Raw genomic sequence first — 25,531 nt, 5'->3', positions numbered from 1 at the left:
TCTTTTATTTTTAGCTAAAAACGCTCAAACTTCCTGTAGGGCTCCAAGCCAGTGGTTGTGAAATGAACTTTAAACCAGGTTCAGTCTTTGATTTTGCTGCACACTTGGAGCTGTTTGCTTGTTTACTGGCACCACAAAAAAAACAAAACTATTCTTTTTTTATTATTTGCCTTCAGGATACATGCTGTTCCTATTAATTGTGCTCACAAAGTGTCCTTTTTATCTTATTTCTCTTCATTTGTTTCCTCCTACTCCTTATCTTCTGACCCTTTTTGGAACCCGAATGTTTCCTCTCTTCAATTTGCTGTATTTTAATAAGAAGAAACAAGTTAATTTGGCTGTGGAGAAACAAAGAAAAAGATTACTGCAACTGCGAAACAGCCAACAAAAACTCTCATAAAAGGAGAAAAAGGAATAAAATATTTCCTCCTCAGCTCAGATCCAGATGACATTATTGTATAGATAAAAGTCTGGAGACCGCTCGCTGCGCTTCTGCAGGAAGTAGAATGTGATCAAAAGGAGGGGAGTTGCCGAACAAATGTAAACATGAAACGTCTGGGTGACTTTGCAGAAACGAGCTGGCTCTAAGTGGGCTTTGAGCAGATGAGGGTGGTGGAAAATGTAAATTGGAATTGGCAACTGATCTGACAACTTGGCAGAGCTTTCACCCTCTCCTCCATTCTCAATATGAGTGTGTTAAATTGAGTGCAGCCCGATATGGGAATAAGATGAGGGGATTTGTTTTTTTTTTCTGTTGTTTTTCTCTTTTTTTATTTCTTTTCTGCCTCCTTTTTGGCTGGATTTCAGGTTTTCATCGTTGAATAAGAGCCGTAAGAATTTGTTATTGACAGCCAAATGGAGACAAAGCGTTTCGGCGTCCGCGTTAGCCTCCAAACCGCCTAATCTTTTTTTTATATCATGCGAATTCATGATACCTACAAAGCGAACATGACGCGAACCATTTATGTGTCATGTTTCGTACATTTTCGCTTCTTTACACGAGGCGTGGAGGAGACAGAGTTCAGAAATGCATTAGAGATACCATGGTTAATGCATGACATGAATACAGCTGACTCCGAGGAGCCGCTACTCCTCCGGTATTATTCATATAGTGTGCAAACCCAGCGTGTGTGCATAAACTTGCAAGCATTCCAAGAGAAAGTCTTGACTCCAAAACCGATTTTGCAGCAGGGGAGCCGCGAGTCGTCCCTTCGTACTGCAGAGGAAACGCTGAGAGCGTCGCCTCCGCAGCTAAGACAAAGATCATGTGTCCTCTTCATCGTTTACAGGGATTCGCGAGTCAAAAATACCAATTCGCAAACTTAAACAACTTTTCCTTGTGGGTGATTTTCTGGTTGAGATGATGTGCATTGGAGGATGATATTACAGTCTATTCTCCTTTTCCTCTTCATAGATCTCTGCAGCTTATGCCTGAAGTTCCCGGCTTTAGTCAGCCTCACCCTTTAAAGCCTGGCGCCTGCCAGTTTGACCTTTGTTTTTGTTGTGCTTGAAAATGCCTCACCTTTATTGGCACACCTGTTTAAGTCCTTAAATAATATATGTTTGCAGGAGTATAATCAGGAACATTTTAGAAACTGAGTTTTTTGCTCCGTCTTATTCTTAGAGCCATTTGCAGAAATACATGGACCTAAATGTTTATAAAGAAGATTTTCAGAAAGATTCATCTGTGAATCTTTTAACAAAGGAATCTTTTAACTAATTCATTTATGAAATTAACTTTTTCTGTTTTGCTGCAAATGTTTTGAAAACTCTGAGCTGCTGCCAGTGTTGGACAGGATTCTCTCGTAGAAGAGATTTTTAATCTCAACGATAAAATAAATAATAATAATAGAAAAGTCCCAACTTTACTTTCAGCACATTTATTCAGTGGGAGCAAAAATCCTGTGATTGTTGTTAAGACTTTGCACATCACCCTCTTTGGATGATACTCTTAGATCTGAGTCTTTTCTTCTTCTTTCACCTCTTCAGTCCAGCTTTGGGGTTTTCTACAGAATTTATGTCTGACTAAAGAGGAAAGTTGATCCATTTCTATGTTAATTCAGATTACGATCTTGCTGAAAAACCCAAGTGAGAACCAATTTTTTGTGTTCTATAAGAGTTCTCTTTGGAGAGGCAGGAGGTCCTCCACCATCTTTATGATTACTGTAAACATTAGTCCTCCGTTTCATGCAAAATCTTCAACTCCAGGCAACCTTTAGATGTGTCTGAATCAAATAGTCAGGTCATAAACGGGACTCTGGAGAACTTTACCGCACAGGAGGTAAATCAACCATTTCCACTGGTTTCTGGGTGTTAAGTCAACAACAAAACATTTGTCTTTTCCAGCAGTCATTGTACAGTGCATACAGCAGTAAAACCAGCTGACCAAACATGCTGGAGCTCCGCGTGGGTTGCCAGGTGACAGCACACTCGCCAAATGTGACTTTTGCTTGGGAGGTTTTTGAAACGGCTTGTTTTCCAGACTCCAAAAAATATTAACTTATTCCTGAAAAACTGCTGGGTGTTTCTTTAAGCGCTTGGGTTGTTTTTAGAAGCAGTAGAAACACAAATGGATCTACAAAATGTACAAAATGTAAAATTAATTCATTTCAAGTTAGTTAATTAATTAATTTAAGATCCTAGTCAAGTTGTTTGAACTCTGCATGTTCAAGTTTTTCATAGTTGGCCTGAAAATAGTTTTTCACTTCTTCCTTTTTTAGCTGGATGACATTTTGTAAAGATAGTGACTAATGGTTGTTATGGCAACGTGGGGAAAATGTCCCTCTTTGCTGCAGTTTGTGTCGCATCATATTTAAACCCGTGAGAAACAGAAAGTTGTGCTAATTAGGAGTTGATAGAGACTAGAGAAGTTGCATTATTTTACATTGTTTCATATAATTTGTTCATAAATAAATAAGTATTGCCAAACATGTTTTCATTATTGGCTAGAGATGAAATGTGCTAAAATTAAAGGTTGGAAGTATTTACAACTGCAAAACATGATTTTAAATGAATGTTGTTGTTTTTTTTTGGCACATGTTTACCAGGAGCATCACATCTGGAGGACTCTCTGCTTTCTCTACCTACCAGCCCGTTCTCGATCGCTTTAAGTCAGCGTTCCTCTTCCATTTATTTCCCTCTTAAGTGTGCAGCAAGTTGAATGAATTTCACAGACAAATGTTTTGTCTGCCGAGGGAGGAAATAAATTTGGCAATTTTTATTCCTCGGTGTCTAATTACTACTTCACTCAGAACTTCTAATCAAAAAAACAAGTTGTAGTCATCCACCCCCTTGAATATCAGATTAAATTTAATATACCCAACAAGCACGTCCTTGAATCAGCTGCCACTTTTATTTAGATTACTGAGTTCTCCTTCTCATCATCGATGTTGATTTAAGTCCTTTCATTTGCAACGTCTCTAAAAATCCTGAATAGTTTACAGAAGCAGAGTTTGGTGGCGTCACGGTTGTTTTTTTAAGGTAGTTGTTACTGGAAACTGTTTAATAAAATCCTGAAAGCGTGTTTTGTCCATCAGGGACAGCTTTGAGTCCTCTTATGTGAATGAATGGTCATTTTTAAATGTTTGCAAGGACCTTTTAAAAAAACAAAACATGTTCAGTCCCCAGAGGTGTATATTTGATGTAACTCGGTGTGATGTGTGAATCTGGTTGCAGTCAGGTCACTCTGCTCTGCAGGCAATTCAGGCTTTCTTTTCTTGCTCTCAGTGCAGCCATCGATCTCTCCACTTGCCAAAATATATGCGACGCTCAGCCAAGAGTTTCTGTTTTTCTTTGGGACGTTCCGGATCACACAGGTCAGACTGCGGGTGAATAGCATTACTGAAAAACCATTCACACTGTTGTTTATCTGCCTCGGGTTTTATTTGCATGCAAATATACTCAGCTTTAAGGAAATCCACCATTTCTATTGTAATAGCAAATTAATCACCTGGTTGCAACAACGGGTGTTTTTGAGTATTGCAAAAATACAAAATTCATGTGGTGTAAATATCTTCATACATCTGCAATAAGACAAAACTAATTTAGAAGAAGCTTTTCATCAAAACTGTAGCTTGTTTTAAGTCAATGATTTCTTAATATTGATGAATAAGGACTTATTCCAATCAGATTATTTGGCTTATTTATTAATAAGAAGGGAAAAAAGCTCTTATTTCTTGCTGAAAAGTTATTTTTTTTATTTCAAGTGTAATAAGATTGAAAACTACACAAAACTACTTGGTGAGATTTTGTATTTTTGAAGTGTAGAAGCATGTTTTACGTCAATAATTTATGAATATTGATCAAAAGAAAAAGGTACTTGTTCCACTGGCAGATTTTTCTCACTGATAAAATTTTTCTCCAATAAGTAGAAAAGTTTTTATTAATATTCAATAATTATTGACTTAAAACAAGGCCATATATCTTGCTCAAAAGTTACTTGTAAGTTAGTTTAATCTTCTTTCAAGTGTATTATGACTAGAAACTGGACATAAAATCCTAATAATTTTATTTTTCAGTGTCTAACCTTCTAAATAAATGAATCCACCGAGCCGGTTCGTTTTATCTTTCTCCACCTTCTTTCTCCGCTCCCTCTCTTCCCGTCCTCTGCATCATGCCCTGTTTGGGTCAGGTGGGTTCATCCCTTCAAGCTGAACAGTCAGCTCCTGTTTTGACAGCTTGTCTGTGTGAATACACCTTCCACTCTTCGCCGTATCCTCCCTCCACTTTGCCGCTGCCCTTCCTCCAGCTGCGGTCCACCTCCATGACTTCCTCCTCTTCCTCCACCCCCTGCTTCAGTCCGGCCGTTGTCAACTCCTCTTCCTCCCGCTGTAACCCTGTGTTGGCCCTCCATCCATCACGGGTTCTTCCTGTCTTCTCTCATTGCCATGCATATGTCTCAGAACCTAAAAGCTGTCCCTCTGTCTGTGTCTCTAACGGTTCATCTGTCTCTTTCTTTCGTCCCTGGTGCCATGCAGCCCATCACTATCACCCTTCCTCTGTCCCCCATCCATCTCTACCACTCCTCTTTGTTTTTTACCCCATTTCTCTCTGTTTTTTCTACATATTTTCCAAATGAAAAGATCCATTCATGGCCTGGGAATCATTCATCTTCATTTTCTTGCGTTACATGCAGCCTGTCTGTTCATTAATCTTTGGCTCTCATCTTGTCTTTTTCTCTTTTATCTATCATCTATCTGTCTCCACATCCAGCTCCCACATAATTTTGAAACTTTTCCTCAGATTAATTCCTTCCAATCCAAAATGTTTTCCCACTAAATTCACCTTTGCATGTTCATTTGGACTAATGCAGTCTAGTATCTCCTACCAGTTGGCATTAGCATCATGCTAGCATTAGCCCACATATAATTAAATCCAATAATGAGGATAGTTTTATATTGAAAGTGATTGTAGATCTTCATTCTGTTCACTCTGCAGAGTAACCAAAAAACATTTTCCCTATTGAGGCTTTCTAATTGATTTTTAAATGCAGTAAGAAGCAGAGTTCTTAATTAAATGACCTTATTCTTAAACTTCACAGAGCTTTGGACTCAAATCATGTGACTAAGAACTGAGTGAGTCACTAATTTATTGACTTTATACTCAATTTAAAGTTTTTATAAAACTAGACAGAATCAAATGCCTCAGGAAAATACTTAATTGCAACCCTGGATACAAAGATGTGCTGCCAGTGTCGACATGCGTATGGAATGCCAGAGGTGCCATAAATGTGTGGCCAATTTGTTGGGTGTTGGATCCATTGCAATTTTGTTCTAATACACAGAGCAACCGAAATGTCTTTCCTGAAGTCATAATGTAAGAAAAAAAATATCTGATTCAGTTTTTCCTTATCCTCTTCATTTCAACCAGGTGACTCACAAAGTTAGTGCATTTGTCCAAACAACTTGTTTAAGACCCGAAATTAAAAATTTAGAGTCATGTTTGTCCACCGTCCGTCTCAGCAAAGTTATTTGAAGCCACAAAAGCAACATTACCTTCAAGAAAAAATCTTTTCTACAATATCTTTTGTAGGTTTTTTTAGTCATTATTTTTAAACTGAAGAAAAAAAGACTTATGTTTTTCAAAATCATGAAGCTTTCCCAATAAAGGCCATGAATGCAATTTTTATAATCGAACCTTTAAATTTAGCATAATTTCATAAAAACAAAAAACAAATATACTTTACAGCCTGGAGAAAATGACCACAAAATCATTCAGTTCATAAAATACATTTGAGAATCTGCTAAGGCGAGTATTTATTTATTTACTACCTTCACATTTTTTTTTCAAAATTGCTAAATTCTTGATAATTTTGATCTCAGTTAAGAGCCACTTTGAGATTAGCATGTGTTGGCTTTGAAAACAAGTTGAGACTTTCATGCTGTGAGATTTGTTTCTAATCTTATATGGAGACTTACAATACAAGATTTTGCTCAGACATCTGCTTTATGGGCGGATTTTTGTTGGCTTCAGTGATACATGTGCAGTCTGTTCTGATTATATCTTGCTTAATTGTTCCCAGTTTAACATTTCTAAATATTCTACTAAAGAACTACAAGCAAAATATGTTGTTATCCAGTTTTGAAGAAGTTCTGAGAAGCTCTTTGTAATCCAACATGACAGAGACTTTACACAAGCAGCAGCAGGAGCGTCGCCTCCTTCATAAGCAGAGACGATGATGAAAATGTTCACTGCAGAACTGAAACAGAGGAAAACAGAAACAAAAAGCAAAACGCATTTGGAGTCCTCGTTAAAAGCGAGCTTGTTGCAATGAGTCGGTAACATATCACAATGTGATCGCTGCACCAGTTTTTATTTGACATGATGCTTCTATTATCCTTCCATTTCCTGGGCTCAAAAAAGCAGATATTGTAAAATAAGGTCTGCATTCATTCTGAAATAGTTATTTCTCCACTTTGGATACTTTCTGTCGTTGTTCCGAAGGTAACCGCTTCATTTTGGTGATGCTAGCCGTTGGGGACAGTCAGGGAAGTTTAAAGTTTTTGCTGTTCTACACTGACTCACATTAGTGGTTAGTGAGGTCAGTGTTCAGGTTTGCAAAGTCGTATCCCATTAGCAGCCATTTAGGAGCAGCTTTCTCTTCCTGTTACTGTGACTGACATCGCAGCTGGCCAGCAGAGTCTGGACGACAGGCCAGAGCGCATTTTACACCTCGCATGAAGCCGTAAAACAAACACACCCACAGCAACGCCGTGTCATGCAAAATTAGACGTTTGTGTCAGAAAGAAAGGTTTTGTGCATTTTAGAAGACTTAAAATAATGAAAGTGGAAGTTTTAAGTTATGACAAAAGAAACCAATTCCATAAAATAATCTGTTTCCTATTCAAATACTGATTATTTCAACTGATGGAGATCTCAGTTTTTCATATTTATTTAACAATGAGTCAATTGTCCCTGTGAACAAACAGTAAGAGCTGCTTCTGCTGCACAACTCTCTGTTTTTCCTACACATTTTCCAAATGAAAAGATCAGTTCATGGCCGGGGAATCATTCTTCTTCATTTTTCTGCGTTAAACCCAGTCTGTCTCTCTGAAGTCTAACAATGACCAAAAATCTTCTCCTTTTTGGTGAAGCAGAAGATTTTACAGGAGTCGTCCAGTTACTGCTGATAGTTTTAGATATTTCAGCAAACGTACATTACAAAGAACTTCTGATTGTGAAAACAATAAATACAGATTACAGGAGAAAATGTGCCAAAAACACTTTGAGTGATGTCATCTACACTCCAAAAACAGAAAATTTTACCAAGTGTTTTTGATCTTCTTTCTACTGCAAATATCTTTCACTTGAAATAAGACAAAACTAACTTATAATTAACTTTTCAGCAAGAAATATGAGCTTGTTTTAAGTCAATAATTCCTTAATATTGATAAAAATATAGTAGGTGTAAGTGAAATTGTATACCAGTGGAACAAGACATTTTACCATTTTGTAATAATAACTTATAATATGGATAAAATGATAAAATTATTGGAACCAACTTATTGTCTTGTTTCACTGGCAGATTATTTCACCAATAACTAGCACTTTTTCATCAATATTAAGAAATTGTTGACTTAAAACAAGTTCATATGTCTGTATGAAAAGTTACTTTGTAAGTTAGTTTTTTCTTATTTCAGGTATTATAAAATATTTACACTAGAAACTAGACCAGAAAATACTTGGTAAGAGTTTGTGTTTTTGCAGTGTAGCTTCCGTTTCCAATACCTGAAGTTAATTAATAGGTTTTAGCTTTTCCTGTTTGGTGTTTTTACAGATTGTTTTGTCTAGCAACCATTAAGGAAAACACTAAATAATCCCCCACAGGAAGTCTCATGGTGTTATTGACAGCCAACACTATCAGGCAGGAACATACAGTTTCTTGCCCACGTTGAAACTCCCTCCAGATCGATACCAACCAAAGGCGCGTTTGAATCTGGCAGAGTGTATCTTTTATCTGCTGTTTCTGGGTCATGTCTCTGGTCTCCGTGTCCTGATGTAGTGGCTGCCAGATTGAGCGCTCTAGTGAATCCACCTCGCTGCAGTCGGGATTAAAAGACTCGCATTGTTTTTTGGGAATGTGGTGCTTGGTTTTTTTGGGGGGATTTTTTTGTATTCCTGAAGCTAAAATGAAGTGTGTGTCGTATTAAATATACGTAGTTTTCATTATATGTTTCCCAATGTTCTCAATGATGGAGGGCAATAATGTACCGGCGCTATTTTACACATTTTGATTGATAAAAATTTGATGTGTAAATGTATTCGTTGGACATTAACACAAATCTTTACCAAGTATTTATGGTCCAGTTTCTAGTACAAATATCTTTGTACACTTTATACGACAAAACTAACTCACAAGTAACTTTTCTTGTTTTAAGTCAGTAATTCTTGATTGTTACTAAAAACTACTACTGTAGTTCCACGGGCAGATTATTTCACTTTTATTATGGAAAAAATGTTTTGTAAGTGAAATAATCTGCTGGTGGAACTAGAACTTTTTAATCACAAGTAGAAGAATTATTTACTGAAAACAAACTCTTATATCCTGCTGAAAAGTTACTTGTATGTAAGTTAGTTTTGTCTTCTACATTTACACTAGAAACTAGACTAAAATATTTAGCATTATTTTGTGTTTTTTACACATTCTGAATAGATGAGTGGCATCTGTAGCTGCATTACCATTACAAATGTGTGCGAAACTTTGTTGATATTGTGCTAATGAAGAAAACACACAATTTCACAATTGTGTTGTTTCCATTACATAAGAAACACAATTAAAATCACAAGTGGATAAGTTTCTTCATATGATAAGACGTTAAAACATCACCCTCCTACCACTTCCTGTCGTCTTCTTTGTTGTTTTCAGCAGTAGTAACACCTCAGGTTGTTGACCGCCAAAACTGGTGTTGCATTTTTGTGAGCTACTCTAATTTCGACACAGCTGAAAAACCGCAAGTTGTTTCTGAATTGTCATGTTTCCATTAAGCAAATTTATTTCCGAATTCCAATTTACGTTATTTTTATGGTCAATGTGAACTCAGCTTAGAATCATTGAGCGATCGCTATCTAAACGGAGATTTCAAATCAAGTGTAGAGTTGCAGATAAACTGAGTTTCAAAGAAAGATTTTCACAAAAACCCTGAAGATGTGAACGATTTTAAGTGCTCTTGAGAAACTCTATAAGTTTGAGGAGCTTGGTGGTCCTTGAGCAGTTTGAGACATTAGGAGTTCACACAAATGTGGCAAAGAGATCCAGTGTGGCAATACAAAGAGAGGAGACTGTTGGAGTAAGTTATCAGTGAGAGTGATTGCAAAGGGAATGAGCATTGATGAGGGGCGGCACGGAGAGCAGGGGAGTTGAAAAAACAAGAAAGTGCGTGCAAAGGATCTGAGCTGACACCACTCGAAAAGACAGATCAACCAAGTGAAAGAGACACCAATCAACACCTCTTGATTGCCTCAGGTGTCCCAAGGGGTGAGAGCAATCTATAGGGAAGCGAAAAGGAAAGACGGGAAGCAGGAAAGAAAGATAACTGCTCCGACACTCGTCAAAGAACAGAGAGGAGTGTCACATCCTCTGTCAGCTCATCGACTGCCGGCCACTCGGGGGAGTGGGCTGGGACGGTGCAGGGGTCTGATGTTTAGCTTTGTTCACTTCTTGACAGTGAATGTATGTTGTGATGTTCCCTTCCTGAATGCATGCAAGAATCAATCTGTCCCACTATCAATCATTTAGTTGTATACGCGAGTCATTAGCTAAGCCAAATATAGCTCAAAGTATGAAGCAAAGAGACAGAAGAAGAATCAGATTGTGGGACTTTAGAGTTTCTGTCCTTAGGTAGACTTATGAAAACTGTTTTCTAACCGTTTTTTTCTTATAAATCAGCCAATATTTAACATTTTTTAATAAATCCAGAACATAATTTTTCACAAATTCAATGCTGCTCATCACATTTTCCATCACAAATGTAATTCTGAAGCTGACATTTAACAAAAACTACTGTCTTACGTACAAATACTTCACCATCTGAGGAAAGGTCATCCTGGATGAAGACAGGATGACCTTGCGTCACATTAATGTCTGCTGCATGACCACGAAGAAATTAGGTGGAGGTTTAAACCATGTTCTGGAGAACACAGATAAGGCTCAGAACGGGAGAAATTAAGGTCGAATGAATGAGAGCTTTAAAAACAGGATGAGAAAATTACAGGGATGTTTGAAGAACAAAGGCAGAGAAATCAGCAGATTGGATTACAAACTTGGAGCTGTAACAAGAACATTTTAACAGAACGGGAAACAAATGCTGGACAAAAGAACAGACCTTACAGCAATAACTGAAATCTATCACAGGAATAAAACAGAATGATTTTATTTCCTTCACAACTCGATTAAAGTTTTGTTTTATCTGAGGTTTGATCTAAATTAATATCCAGTAGTCCAAAAAAATAGACATTTTAGGCGTTAATGTTTTAAGTTGCAAATTGAGTTGTGATTCTTTCCATCCAGTAGCTGGTCGGAAAGATTTTGCTGGACGATAAATTGTCCCAGAAGTTATCGCGATAAATGATAATATTGTTGTTTCGAGACCATTTTCCAGTAATATAAGATCAATAAACTTTAAATTCTAATGAACATTTAACACTGGAACTGAAAGACATTTAAAATATCCAGAATAAACAAATAAAATAAATCATGAAGTCTTTGTCAGCAAAATTATCCTTAAAAAAAAAGGTAAAGTTGAAACCAAAACACCAGACTGAAGAATTTTATCAACCAGTTTTTGGTAGAAAAGAGAAAAAACTATAAATGATTTAATTTATCATCTGATAAATTGATTTATTGCGTATTGCAAGAAGCCTAGTTGAAACCACAGGAAGTGACCCAGTAGGGCCAGTTTCTGGGCAGCTTTAGAGAGAAGTAAAAGCTTCCAGGAAGTACACTGGGTCAGAAAATCAAACTGCATGAATCACATGGGCGCGTATTGAGGGACACGTTTGTACGCTCGGTCTGAGATGAAGTCAAATCCCATTATCCTGCACCGCCATGAAATTATAAAGGCTGAAAGAGCAGGTTAGGGAGTTGTTTCAGTAAATATGCGTGCAATCACATAGCCGCCTTTAGCTGCTCCCGTGAAGCGCATACATGCAATGCAATAACCTCTTTCGTTCATGTAGAAATAAAGCCGGGAGCTTTAATAGAAGAGAAATAAAATCACAGAATTTGATGAAGTCTGTTGTGTTTGTAAAAGGCAGCCAGGTGCTTCTGAATCAACGTCCATTTATTCGTTTTAAGAGTTGGTGCACTCGAGAGTGAAGATTGACCCAATTACATACCTGCTGATTACCTCGTCCTGGAGGCAAGCACTCAAACGCCATCTCTGCCACGGCGCCTGTGAGAAAGAAACATTCCTATCTCTGGTTCCTCGCTCAGCCTTTGATTTCTAGTCACAACAGCCAGGCTGTGAAGGCAGCGACATAAAGGAAATCAGGATCCTGTAGCCTCTGTCTGCTGTGTTTATTTGTTGCTGTTGCCATCCTTCCATCCCCGGCGTTACCTCTTCTCAAGGTGAATGACAAATGGTGGACATTTCGCCAGCTGATAGTATTCTGCTTTACTTTTATTGAGAAGAAAGAAAGTAAAGTCAAGGAGAAGTGCCTCTTTTCACGTTGTTTCTCCGCTATAGCATTCATTATAAATAACGATGCAGAAAACTGAGCGATCCACTCTTAAACCTGAATGAAGTCCTAGAAAAGAAGCTTGTTTATGATTTTCTAAGAGAGAACTGAGCAACTTTCAGATGAGAATAGAAATAATCTGTATCTATTATACACCTTTTCCAGTGGCGATGATTAAACATTTCTTGTTTTATCACATTCTGCACTCAAAGCTCTCTGGTGATAAATTACCTTAAAAAAAAAAGAAAACTAAAATTATGGCACTTGGATCCTCCATTTATCTATTTGCCGACTGAATATTACCTAAAAACTGACTTAATGTTCTCTTTTTATGTTCATAAACAAACATTTTCATACAACTGAATTATTTTGTTAGTTTAAGAAGCTCAAATCTCTGTTGTTATTTACATTAGAGGCGTGTTGCTTTCTGAAATGTTTATAATTGTGATTCAGATTCATGTTTGGAACAGTTGAGAGAATAATGAATAATTTGTAGTGACTGCAAGTTAGCAGATATTTACTTACAGTACACTATAAAATATTAAATCAAATTATGTCAAATCATTGGCTGCTGAAGCGAAATGAAATGAAAAGTGTGTGGTTTATTGTATGTCATAAAAAATTTGTAATATGCAACAAAACTGCAAATTTCCAAAAAGAGATTCATCATCTCTGAACTAATGAAGCATCGATTGATTCCTCAGTTTCTCTTGACTGACTGACCAGGGATCAGCAGGTCTAATTCTTTTCTTATTACTTTTATCACACATTTTAGCCTGTAAATTCATCAAAAACATTATGTTCTTTGATTCTTTGAAGCTAAAAGGTTAGAGGTCAACACTTTGATGTACAAATGGAGAGAATCTTGTTCTTTGTTTTCTGTTCTACATAAACAACTGCCTCCATCTAAATGGATGTTACATGACTGAGTTTGTATTTTTATGGTCATAATATCCCGTCACACTATTTCTATGTTGCATCAAAACTTGTTTCTACAAATAAGTAATGCTCATGCATAGATATGCACCTTTGACATATTTAGTTATATCTAATTTTTGAAATATGAATCTTGATGAAAGCCAATTTGGAAAAGCAAAAGCCATCCCATATTCGTGTAAATTAATCTCATGCTACTCTATGCAGACGCTCGGTCTGCACTCATCAAGATTCCCTCAATTCAGCAAGCAGGATGCGTTAAGTGGCTCCAACGACAGGGAAGTTTGAACTATTTTCTGTTTTTTTCACTTTTCAGTCAATTGTTAATTATGGAAGAAGAGAAAAAAGATCCAAACGATTTCAGGATTTTTGGTTCTGTCACACTAGCACACAGTAAATCAACAAAAAATAAATATGCAAAACAAGAAACACACATACTTACATGCAAACCGAGACATGATATCGCGAGAAATGCTCTTCATCTTGTCATGTTTAGGCTGCGATAAAGTGAGTTTTTATACATGTTATCATGTATGGAACGGTAAGAAAGAGCAGCTTTGGAAATAAAAGTTTCCATTGGCAGGTTAGTCCTAAACTAAAACTGATTATCTGTTAATTTGCATCATGATTACATGAATTTGAGGTAATTCAGTCTCACAGCCTCGTCCATATTGCGTGTTTCAAATCTTGACATTTTAACACAATGTGTCTTCAGAGGAATGGGGTCACACTCTCCGGTTCGAATATATTAGGAATATTTATTTCATGACCTTTTCTGCCGGTGGAGCCAGGGAAGAATGGATCCTACCATGGTAACAGCTAATGGCTTGTAATAAACTCCAATCCTCCTTTTCAGTATCAGTCACTCCGTATGGATCACAGGTCTGCTAATGACTCTAACAGAGGAAGTAAAGCTCCGTACGGCTTTAAACTGAACCAACAGTTTACATTGTTGCATTATTAATGTGTTCAGTGTCATTTCTCAAAGAGGAATTTGTTAATTTGCTTTCATTTTCTGTGAAACTTTCCCTTGATACGGGAAGTTGGCGCCTGACCTCCTTCCTCGTTGTCGGAGAGACCTTCAAACCTGCAAGCAGAGGACACTGATTTCATTAGCCATTCAGTGTGCATGTTTGTGTGCATGTGTGTGTAAATGTTAATGACAAGAGAAATAGAGGGATGGCTAAATGAAAGCCGTGTAAAATGTCAGCTGCACACAGACGTGTGTGTGCGCGTGTGTTTTCAATCTTTATTATTGCTCTTTTTCTCTCCATCTCTCCTTCTTGCTCGCTGTCTGCCGCTCATGCTCTCGCTTCGCAATTATAACCTCCATTAATTATGAATCAGGCCCCGGATGAACAGCGGCGTCGCCGGCGCTGCTGTCGATCCGGCCGGGCGGCGTAGACCCGGTGAATTTCTGAGCTGTTGCCGCCGCCGCCTGCAGAAACGGCACTTCTTAATTTTCCATTTATTAATCCGGGTTGCCACCAGTAAGGACTGGGGAGAGGAGGAACTGGAGGGACCCGGGGCGCGTTGTAGGGAGCTATAATTATCCCACATTATTAGTAATGATAATAATATCGCTCAGAGAGTGGAGTTTGTTTGGCCCTTGTCCTCACCAGACAGTTAATTGCAGAAAATACGGTGATGAATTAATAAAAGTCTTTCCAGTGCCTGACTGGCATGTGGCATGAACTTCCTCTCACTTCTACTCTCTTCATTTCTTTCCTGTTTTTTCTGCCACTCCATGTTTCTCACTCAGTGCAAAAGCAGCAAGATGGCACCTGAAATGCTAAAAAGGTTCAGAGTTTTTAGAGCACCTTATTAAGAATTGACCTACAGAAAAATTCACATATTTACATCTGGTTGACATTTCACACGTGATCGTATATTTTGTTCTTGTTTTCCATGTTCAAATCAACTTGTGATCACATATTCATGTTGAAATATGTGAAACATGTGAAAACATAGGAATAATTTTTACTTCTTTATCATTAAACGAGTCAAATCCACATCTATACATGTGATTTTCAAATGTTAAATTTATAGGATTTTTCTGTAAAGGACGAGACAATGATATAGGGGAATAAAAAATTTTTAAATAATTGTTGCTTGGTAATTTTGTAATATTTAAAAATATATTGTACTGGGGTGGTAATTTATTTAATCATTTATTGTGAATTTCTTATGATAAGAAATTTGATTTATTGTTGTTTTGATAAATTTTAATTAATATTAACAAACCTGACATTACTTGAAATGTTATTTTTACTATTTTCACCAGTTTGTTCCACAAGAGCATCAATAAATGCAAGTAAATTTGAAATTATGATTACATACAGTTAAAGTGATCAGTTTAGTGAATTTAAATCTCATTTCTTTCTGTTAGTGGCGTCCATTTCAAATGGAAATGTTTTTCAAAAGCAGTATTTGTGTCTGTTTTTCCCTGCCATGCAGTTACCTAAAAAAAGACATAATAATTAGCTTTCATCATAATTTTTACCATTATCACAATGGTACCACAAAATATTGTGATAAAATTCTTTGTCAACGTTTCTATGTAAAATTAAAATCTCTCAGCAGGAAAACGATTGGGAAGAAACGACCGAATCACCACAAAAATCTAAAATATCAGACTTAACAGAAGGATTGTCACTTTTTCTCCACTCTATCCAGTGAAATCATAATAAATGACCAAACATGTAGAAATGAAGACAGAAAAAACATAAATCAGATCAGTTGGACCTGCAGACTTGTAGGTCTTCCATCTTTCGCCAACTTTCAAGAAGATTGTTATTATTCAACTCTAAAAAGTCAAAATCTTACACAATAAAGTGAAACAAGCTTGAGATTAATTATTCCTGCAGTCCCCGGAGTGGATGTGCAACCTGTAATGATTTGAAGGGTGAGCCGTGCGCTCGGCTTCTACAGAAGTGTTTCCTGAATGGTCTCTCTAATCTTCGGTGATTGCAAGGTTGCCGGTGTTTTCAGCGCCGGCCCGTCTCGTTCTGTGCTTCTTGTTCTTTGTGAACTTGATGAAACCTCTCCTAATGAGACATTGCTGTGCTCCCACTTCTAAACTCAATAACTCAGAAAGCCTCTCTACCTCTCGTGGCAGGTCCTCTCATTAGCCCACATTCTCCTGATTTAACTCGGCTTGTTCCTGCGTCTTGTCTCCTGGTCTCTGTCTCTGTCTCACTCACTTCCTCAGGCCGTTCGTGTTTTTCTGCATTTTTGTCATTTAGGCACCTAAGAGCCCTCTCACTTCCTGCAGGCCTGTTCTGGCAGATCTGGAGATACAAAGACTTGGACAAATTGAGGCGATGAAAGCAATTAGCACATCAAGAAGCTCGTGTCACTTTAGTTATCTGGCTAATGCTCCATCTCACCCTAAACAGAAGATCATTTATCTTATTGAGGGATACGTGAGAGCAATTGTAAACACACCAGCTGTGTTTTATTCACCTATTTTCCCGTCTTAATAGAGGAAGAAGAAGTAAATCTTTTCATCCAGACACATTGTGGAAATAGTCAGACATCTAGAGCCAGTTCTGTGGTGGGATTGTATCAATAAAGCAAAGCTAGACCAATACAGATGCTGGAGCGGGTTGATAAAAGAGGCTGTTTGGTTTTCCACACCGCCCTCAAAATGTCTGCCATCAGATGTTTTGATCTTTCTCTGATCTATTCAGATTTCTGTAGATTGCTGTACATCAACACAGATGTAAACAGATGTTTTAGTATAAATAATTTAACCTGCAAAACCTGCTTTGACATCTCATCTTGTTGTTACCTGTGTTGCCATTGGAAACGGTGGTCACATCTTCAAGTAGGATTTTAAAATAAATGCTTATCATGTCATCATATGATTTCAACCATGAGAAATGCTTGGTAAACATAGTTTCAAGAAGAATTTATAAAACTACATTAGGAAGTATTTATAGATTAATTTGAAAACATTGATTGTGAACGCAGCTTTAAATATTGCAGTGAACGATTTATGACTATAAAAATTAACAGAGGTGAGTAAAAAACACAAAAATTTACTACTTTAATGTAATTCATGTAAGTAACAAAAAACTCTCAAAATCAGGCAAACAATTTATTTCTATTTCTAAGCTCTGCGTCTGTTTCTGATGAAGTTTTTTATTAAAACATGTTTTTTCTTCAAGCAGTGAGAAGAAAATCCAGATATTTTACTCAAGTAAGAGTAGAAATACTTCATAACAAAAGTTAAAAGTACAGAGTAGTAATAATACTCCTAAAAGTAATTTTAAAAAAAGTTACTAAAGTAAATGTAACTAGTTACCACCCAACTCTGACAATTAATATTAAAACAAACAGCAGGAGATTTTGTTTCCTATCTGGATTTTTCCCTATGAAACTCTAAAAGTTTTGGTCAGAGGATTTTAAATTGATGCTTCTAAAAAGCGTTAACTAAAGAAAGATTTTGGTTTTTTTGTGCCAGAATCAGCAATTCAGCTGTCAGCATGAGAAGATCTGGTGTTAAGTGAGTGTTTCTCCCCCAGATGGCTGCATGCAAGTCAACATTGTAATTTTGGAGAGCTTGCCGATCCTCAGAAGGGCCGACATGATCCGTCCAAAGACGGGTTGATGTGGACTGTAAGCACCAACACTGCAGCAGCAAAACTGAATGTAGCTGCAGTTTTATCTGTGTAGTAAATTCAGGATAGACAGTATTTATTTATTTGTATAGCACATTTCAGCAACAAGCCAATTTAAAGTACTTTGTATGATTAAAGCGCTAGACAAATAAGAAACATTGCGTTGCAGCGGAATAATAAAGGGAAGTAATGAAACCTTGGATTAGAGACTAAATGAATTATGTTCCAATTAATATTAATCAAAGTAAACTCTTGCCGTTTTTTGTTATTTCTGTGGTTGTCAGTTGGTTTTTCTTATGCTGCATATTTTCCCCGTTCCCTATATATTTTTCTATAATACATACAAAATAAGAATTATTGATATAAAATCAATAGACAAAGAAAGCAGTGGACTTGAACTAAACATAAAAGAACTACCTTTCTCATCTTTCTTATGTTTTTTGTTTTTAGTTATTTTTCTCACTTCGACTTCCTTGCACAGATGAAAACCTGATGTCACTCTCTGAGTCTTTAAATTAAAATTCTTTTCAGCAGTCGTTTGAGCATCTCTGCTTCTGTTATCATGCTGATTAACAAGTTTGAAAAAGGAGGAAATGATGATGAGCTTCATAAAGTTTCACTTTAGAAGGGACATGTCCTGAAATTATGCCTTAAAGGGAACCTATGATGCAAAATTCACTTATTGTACGTTGTTGTTTGGATCTCTAGTGATTCTAAAAACAACTCATTAAAAACACCACCCAGCCATTTCTGGGCAATAAGGTTTTAGCATCTGGAAAATGAGCTGTTTCTACCCAGTAGGCTTAGTCAGCTGGTTTTACTGCAGTATGCGTTGTACAATGGCTGCTGGAAAACATAAGAGTTTTGTTGTTGACTTATCATCCAGAAAACACTTGCTGCATTCTTTTTGGTTGTGCAGGAGGCTCTACTTCTGCTTTTCAAAGATGTACAGTTGTATAAGTGTGCATCCGTATGCAGCCATTTTGACGTGCATTGAATTGGGGTTTATGGCCAGCAGCTTATTTGGATTTAAAGTGACAAGAGGCCCCAAAGCAGAACTTGACCAGACTAAAATCTAATTATCTAAGAATGATTTTGTGCTAAAAATGTAATGAACATGTTTTGTACAGACCATAGACTTATTCTAACCTGTTCAAGGTCCATATTTATGCAGATTTTAGTATCTCAGATTTTGATCCATTTATCCATCCACACCAGATTGAATTTGTAAAAATAAACAAAACATATACAAATAAATCAGCTACACTTTATGTTATGTATTCCTGTTCAGGTGTTTCTATTAATTCTTGGCCAACTGAAACAGCAACGATGATAAAAGAAAAGATAAATCTTGTTAAATTAAAAATATAGATACGTTTTACACCAACTGCAGATGTTGCATATTCCAAGGCAGGAGTTCAAGCACTAAAAGAAATTCATAGTTCTTGTGCAGTGACATCACCGTGGGATAAATGTTGTAGGTTAAAACGTTAAAAGCTTTTCCTCAAATCTATTTCCTCCTCTGAAAGGAGCAAAAAATGGAAACATTTAAGACGGGTCCATAAAATTATGCTAAAGATTAAATGTAAAACTCTCCGCTATGTGGTTCAGAGATTTATCGACCGTGGAAAATACAGTCGCACACATCTGCTGATGCACACTCCTGACCTCCTCATGACCCTGCTGAGGTTGATAAAGCCACAACTCGTCCGCAGACAGGAAGCTGTGTTGACTCCACGGGTTTTCTGGTCGACATGCTCTCTGCCTGGTTGGTCGTATTAAAACGACATCAGTTTTTAAAATAACAAATAATCTGACCTAAGAATGGTCAGGAACCCAACTTCCTCTTGGAGACACTTTTACTACCAATCACAAAGAAACCCTGTGTATTTGTCAAGCTGCCTTACAAAGTCTTCATCTTGATGTTGTCCTGCAAAACTGGGGTTATTGATTATGAAATCTGGTATTTATGCATTTAAGTCTCATTATTGTCTAAATTTAGGTCTTCATTTTAGCTATGCTTATAAGCTATGTGTGCAAAATAGACTTTTCTGCTGTTTCACAAGTTTTAGATAAACAGACGTCACTTCTCACAGCAGCTTGTTGAGAAGTTAATCTTCATTGTTTACTTTGTAATTAGCATTGAACTTATTCTGTTTTGAACTCTTCTTACGCTCTGATGGAGCTATTCTGACACTTCTCTCAACCTGGCTGAAGTGTTTGGAAATATTTTTCTTTTTTTTTTTTTACAACAAGGGACAAACTAGTTTATACAATCAGGGCCGGATTTAAAAGGAAGTGGGCCTCTGGGCGGGAGACAATTTTGGTGCCCTATCCTCTAAAGAAAATTCCTTTACTAATGCAAATTCCAACACATTTTTGAGTCATCCTTCGCATCAATGGGTTGAACTGATGCATGATCGGGTTGTTGCCAAGGAAATTGACTGTAACTTAATAATTTTCAAATACCTGAATTATGTTTTTCTTCATAAAAATCCCAAAATATTTGCACATTTCACCTGATAAAGGCCGAACACGCATTCATGAAAATGAGAGAATTTTATTAATTTATTTTTTTTTAAATTGGTGGAGTCAAGAGTAAAATCATTGTTGTTTCAGGAGGATTTTGTTGCTCTGTAGCAACGTGTACTAAGGTCAGAGAACCCAAAAACTGTACCCAAGTAAGAGTAGCACTACTTCAACATAGTTTTACTCAAGTAAAAGTAAAAATGTTACACAAATAAGATTTTTATAAGCATTTGATAAAAAGTCTACTCATATCCTGAGCAATTGATCAAAACATCAATCATTTATTATTTAAAAATTACATCATCAGACAGACCAAAATATACATTTATAGGAACATTTGGGTATTTTAAGGACCAAAATAAATGAAAATGACCAAAATGAATTACAAAATAAATATTTTTCCAAAAATAATTTCTTTCAATATGAAACTTATGAAACTTTAGCAAAAACTGCAGGTGTGTGTCTGTGTCTGGTGAAGTTTTGGTTAAAACATGTTTGTTCTTCATTCAGTGGGTAGAAAATCCAGAAATTTGACTCGAATAACAGTAGCAATACTTCAAAAAGTACAATGCAGTAAAAGTACTCCTAGAAGTAAAATATTCCAAAATGTTACTCAAGTAAATGCAGCCAGTTACTATCAAACTCTGAATAAGATGTTTGGGTTTTTAACCTCCTAACTCCTGTAGTTAGGAGTTTTCCTAACTAGAAAACCGCAGTTTTCTAGACTTGATCGTTCCACCATTTCCAACTTCCATTGTGCAATTTCATCAAAACACCACCAAGGTTTCCCCATTACGCACCAAGCGATCGCTCTTCATCCCAATGTTTGGCCTCAACACAGGAAGCATTTCATCCCAACCTGCTGTGGATTAAAGCGGAATATTAAAGGATGTTGCTACATCGGCAGCAGATGGCCGCGGCATCATTAGCCTCTCCATCAATGTGTTTATCTGCAGCTGAAATCCATCGTGGTGTGGGCCAAATTTAACAGCCTGATGCTGCATAACCACCTGACCTCTCCAGCTGCAGGATCACACCTTTAATAAGTGCTACAGCCCTGAAACGACTTCCAACACAGAAAATAAATATGTAATCCACCACTCAATGAGATGTGCTGGAAATTTTAGCCCGTTTCAGTACAAGTGTGTTGCGCTATCGCTATCGAAGCCTCGCAGGACTGTGGCGGTGGTTATCTGAACAGGTTTAATGCACTCTAATCCAACAGAACATGCCAGTCAAGACATGTTATCAGCTCCAACATGCCATCCACACAACACCTAATCCTTCCTGCGTGCTAATGGAAACGTAAACACTCACTATATTGGTGCAAACTTCCTGAAAGAGCCAGGGCTATTAGGATAGCATTTTCCCTCTGTCATTCACAAAGAGGTAAAGACCCCTCGCACCACCTACAGTTCTGGTCAAAAAAAGGTTATTATTTAATGGAGTCGTCTTATCAGTCCTTCCACAGACGCCGTGGTAGTCCTGCCAACAGAACAATGAGAACACACAGCCTTTTGTCAAGAGGAGTACCCAGTATTTCCACCCACCCCCTGAAATTACCCACTCTGTACTCACACCTCCCCATTGTTATCTCATTTTTGTCTCGCTTCCATCCTTCCTCCGCCTGACTGCCCACCCTGCTTTTGGCAGCACCTCCACGCCGGCTTCTTGTGTTTTTTCCCTTCCAGTGCGGTCAAGATGTGCTCAAGATTGGCTTATCTCAAGACAGGGAAGGCGGGAGTCGAGTGATAGAGGCCATGAGAGCGAGGTGTGGGGGAAGGAGGGAGAGGAGAAGAGAAGCGATGGAGCTTGAAGTAGCACCTGCTGTTCACACTTTGGAGCGAGTGAGATCAATGTGCAGATTGCGAGTCGGGTGTGTGTGAACTGATTGTGTTTATAGTTCCTAATGACGTCAGACTTCACATGAATCACCGCTGAAGACATAAATACAATGTCTCCCTGGCAGACTTTTTCATTACACACTCCCCAGCCGCACCCTCACCTCTAATTTCTGCCATTCGACTTTCCGAACACGGACACTGTCATTAGAACGTGATTGATTTCCTCTGAGCGGCCATTACGAGTCGTAATCTTCCCCCCTCTGTGCCCGTCGTCGTCATCGTCGTCGAAACACACTCTGTTGCTATCATTTCTGCAATCTCTCTCTCTCTCACATAAACACACACGCCATGATTTGAATAATTGTCTGATAACAAATTTGTATTACTTCATGTGAAATCCATACCTTCAGGTGTGTGTGTGTGGCCGCGTTGAACCCGAAACGATCAGATAAAGCATGTTGGGTGTGTGTTAGTGTCTCTGCAGGTTGTGTCTAAGTGAGAATAAACCATGCCAATGGCCACTTTTAACAACTTTGAGTGAATAAATTCTCTTTAATTACAAGTTGTGATTAGATAACCTCAATCAATCTGCTTGCATTCCCTCTCCAGGACGTATCCGCTGTTTCTTCAGTAATGTGTAACATATGCATAGCAGTGAATCAAAGATAAAGCTAACTCTGATCTGTTTCCTTCACCATCAAGTATTTTTCCTTACATATTTTCTGCCCCTCACTTTTTCCTCACAACATCCAGGCCCATATTCTCTCTTTAATTCGGCCTATCATAATTTTCCCATTACAATCAGAGAGCTATTGGATTCTGGGGGTAAATTAGGGTTTCTGAGAGGCAATTAGCAGACTAATAACTTCAAGTTCTGGCAGGCTGAAATAAGGGACGGATGGACATGGATGAGAGGAAGATGAACAAGTAGGGAAGGGTGAAGTGGATGAGCTTCTCCTGAAAGCACTCTGCTCTGATAAATCACTTATAAGCCTAATATTTTTCTGAGATTGCGAGAGGAAAAGATAAGAGTTTGAGTTTGAAGAGTGTTTGTGGAACCGCGGGCACATTTGTCTGAAAATTTAATTCTTCTGGAGTTCCTGTTTCAGGCTGCGGAGATTCATATGGAATGAATCTCTGCAGAGAAATGCACAAAATATCAGACTCGACCGAGATGAGACGACGTAATCTAGTAGTTTTAAAAGAGGCACAACTTCTGCTCTCAACAAAACACTAATTCAGCAAAATAATCCTCCAATTTTATTAACTTTGTTGGGGAAAATGTTGAGAAACGAGATTTGTTTATGTATAGTAGGTAATAAAATAGATTTGTAAATAAAATCATCCAATTTTATTTACATTGTTTAATGTATAAAATGTAAGACAACCTTTTATTTCAATTACAGAGATTGAATCTTTAGGATAAACAAATATTCTAAAATAAGATAAAAAAATGTGCTCACTATTTTTTTGGTTTTTAATTTAACAAATAGAAATTATTTGTATCCCTGGCGACTCCACTAGGGGTAAACATGTAAGATAATTTGGTAATTTTGTCTACAAACGTTTAGTCTGATTTAACATCAGACAGTGAGAAAAAACATATATTTTTATTAGGTGTAGGAAAATATCTGATTTCAAATGTAAATAATGTTTTCCAAATGTAGACTTTTAATCAAGCATTAGATTGCACTTTATGAAAAAACAGTTTGAATATCAAGCACTTTTAAGGACTTTATGCAGAAACAAAATCCTTTTCAAGCCTTGAAAACACCTTAGTGAAATTCAAGGATTTTGAACCTGAAGTGGTTTGAGTTCCTGTATGATTTGTTGATTGGCTGCTGTTAGATTCTGCCATTGCGTATTGGCTTTAGGTGAGAGTGGGGCGAGACTAAGATCGATTTGAACATCTGGAAGAAAGAAAAACACAATAACAAGTAAATATCACCCAGATTACAGACTTTGTTGCCAGATCCTTGGAGAAAACTCACTGGCAACCTGCTGGTTGAGCCTTTACACCTGCAGCTCAGTGGGACTAAACCTGAAGAAGAAACTTGAATTTCCCTCTGGGTAAGTCAACGCCCTGCTGTTGGTTGCAATGTGCATCAAGTAGCAGTTAAAAGTGAGGATCATAATACAGACCTAAAGACTTTTATTTCCTCTTTAGTCCTCTTGTCTAAACTTTTGTCAAAAGAGAATTAAAATAATTTTTTCTCCTGCTTTTTAAAGCTCTTGTACTTTAAAAGTCCATTAAGGCTGTCAGCTGATAGGTCAAAAATGATAAAGTGGAAGGCCGCTGCTAATTTCAAAATTTCCAAACCAATCACTAGACAATCATGCAAATGTGTCTCTTGGCGACGTACTTAAGGAGAACATCTGGTGCTGCAATAATCCACTTTAGGCAGTACAGGAGTTTCTGCAGAAAAGACTAACTGCCTTTGGCTGAGATTTATGACTTTCATGCTCTACAGACAAGATACAGAAACGTCTCAGAGAACGTATCAGAAAAATACATTTAAAACTCAATGTAATCAGTTTGGCTGGACCTCATATCTGAAGGGAATCTGATGTTTGTTAAATCGTCTTAGAAACAGAGTCTGTCTCTCCTGTCACTGTGATAACAGCAGCTTTACTTTGACTCAGTGAAAAACAGCTGCATCAGTATTAATACAATAAGGAACGATGCTCCGTTTGCTAACTTAATAGACTCTAAATGTACAAACACTTTAAATAAATATCTGGCTCCATACAGCTGAAATTACACTTATATAGTCACAATTTATATGTATTTATGCTGTCATAGTACAACAATGAATTATAGTTAAAAAAAACTTCCTGCGAATTCCCCCAGATATTAAAGAACCTCTGATAAATGTCTCTGTCACTGTAGTAAAAAGATCTGGCTAAGTTCTCTAGCGGTGAACTTCTTCACCATGAGTTTCCTCTTCGATTTCAAAACATTCAGTAAATAATGCAAAGCCATCTTACACAAATTTATTCAGATTCTTCAGACACAAATTCTGCAGGAGAAAATCCACAACACAACAACTTTTCATCTAAAAACATGAGTTTTTTCAAACTCATGTTTTTAGACATGTAATTTCAGTGGCGTGTTTCTATTAAACAGATTTATTTTTGTAATTTCAATTTGTGAAATTTTGTGGAGGCTTTACAGCTGAAAAAATAACTGCACAGCCTGTAAAGCCTCACAGTGGCCTTAGTTACGGGTCTAAGTAAAGCATCTTGCGATGCAGCTTCCATTACTTGTGTCAAAGACAGCATTTGTTGTTCATTATTGCCCTCACAGAGTCATGGATTTGGCTGCACAATGAGCTCCAGAACCAGGGGGTAAATGGTTTTGCTCTGCAGAATGTTTCCCAGGTATCCTCAGGGATGTTCTGCAGAGCTGATGTGACAGGCACA

At 37.3% G+C, this 25,531-nt stretch overlaps 1 protein-coding gene across 4 annotated transcripts in view; it reads left to right on the top strand.

Moving 5' to 3' along the window:
• nlgn2a (neuroligin 2a) overlaps positions 1–25,531 on the top strand; it is a 245,369-nt gene that overhangs the window by 184,294 nt on the left and 35,544 nt on the right. The window lies entirely within an intron of this gene.

This window comes from Xiphophorus couchianus, chromosome 14 (assembly GCF_001444195.1).
Source record: "Xiphophorus couchianus chromosome 14, X_couchianus-1.0, whole genome shotgun sequence".
NCBI classification, from domain to species: Eukaryota; Metazoa; Chordata; class Actinopteri; order Cyprinodontiformes; family Poeciliidae; genus Xiphophorus; species Xiphophorus couchianus.
The sequence above is the reverse complement of the archived record's forward strand: the minus strand, read 5'-3'. Positions and strand labels throughout refer to the sequence as shown.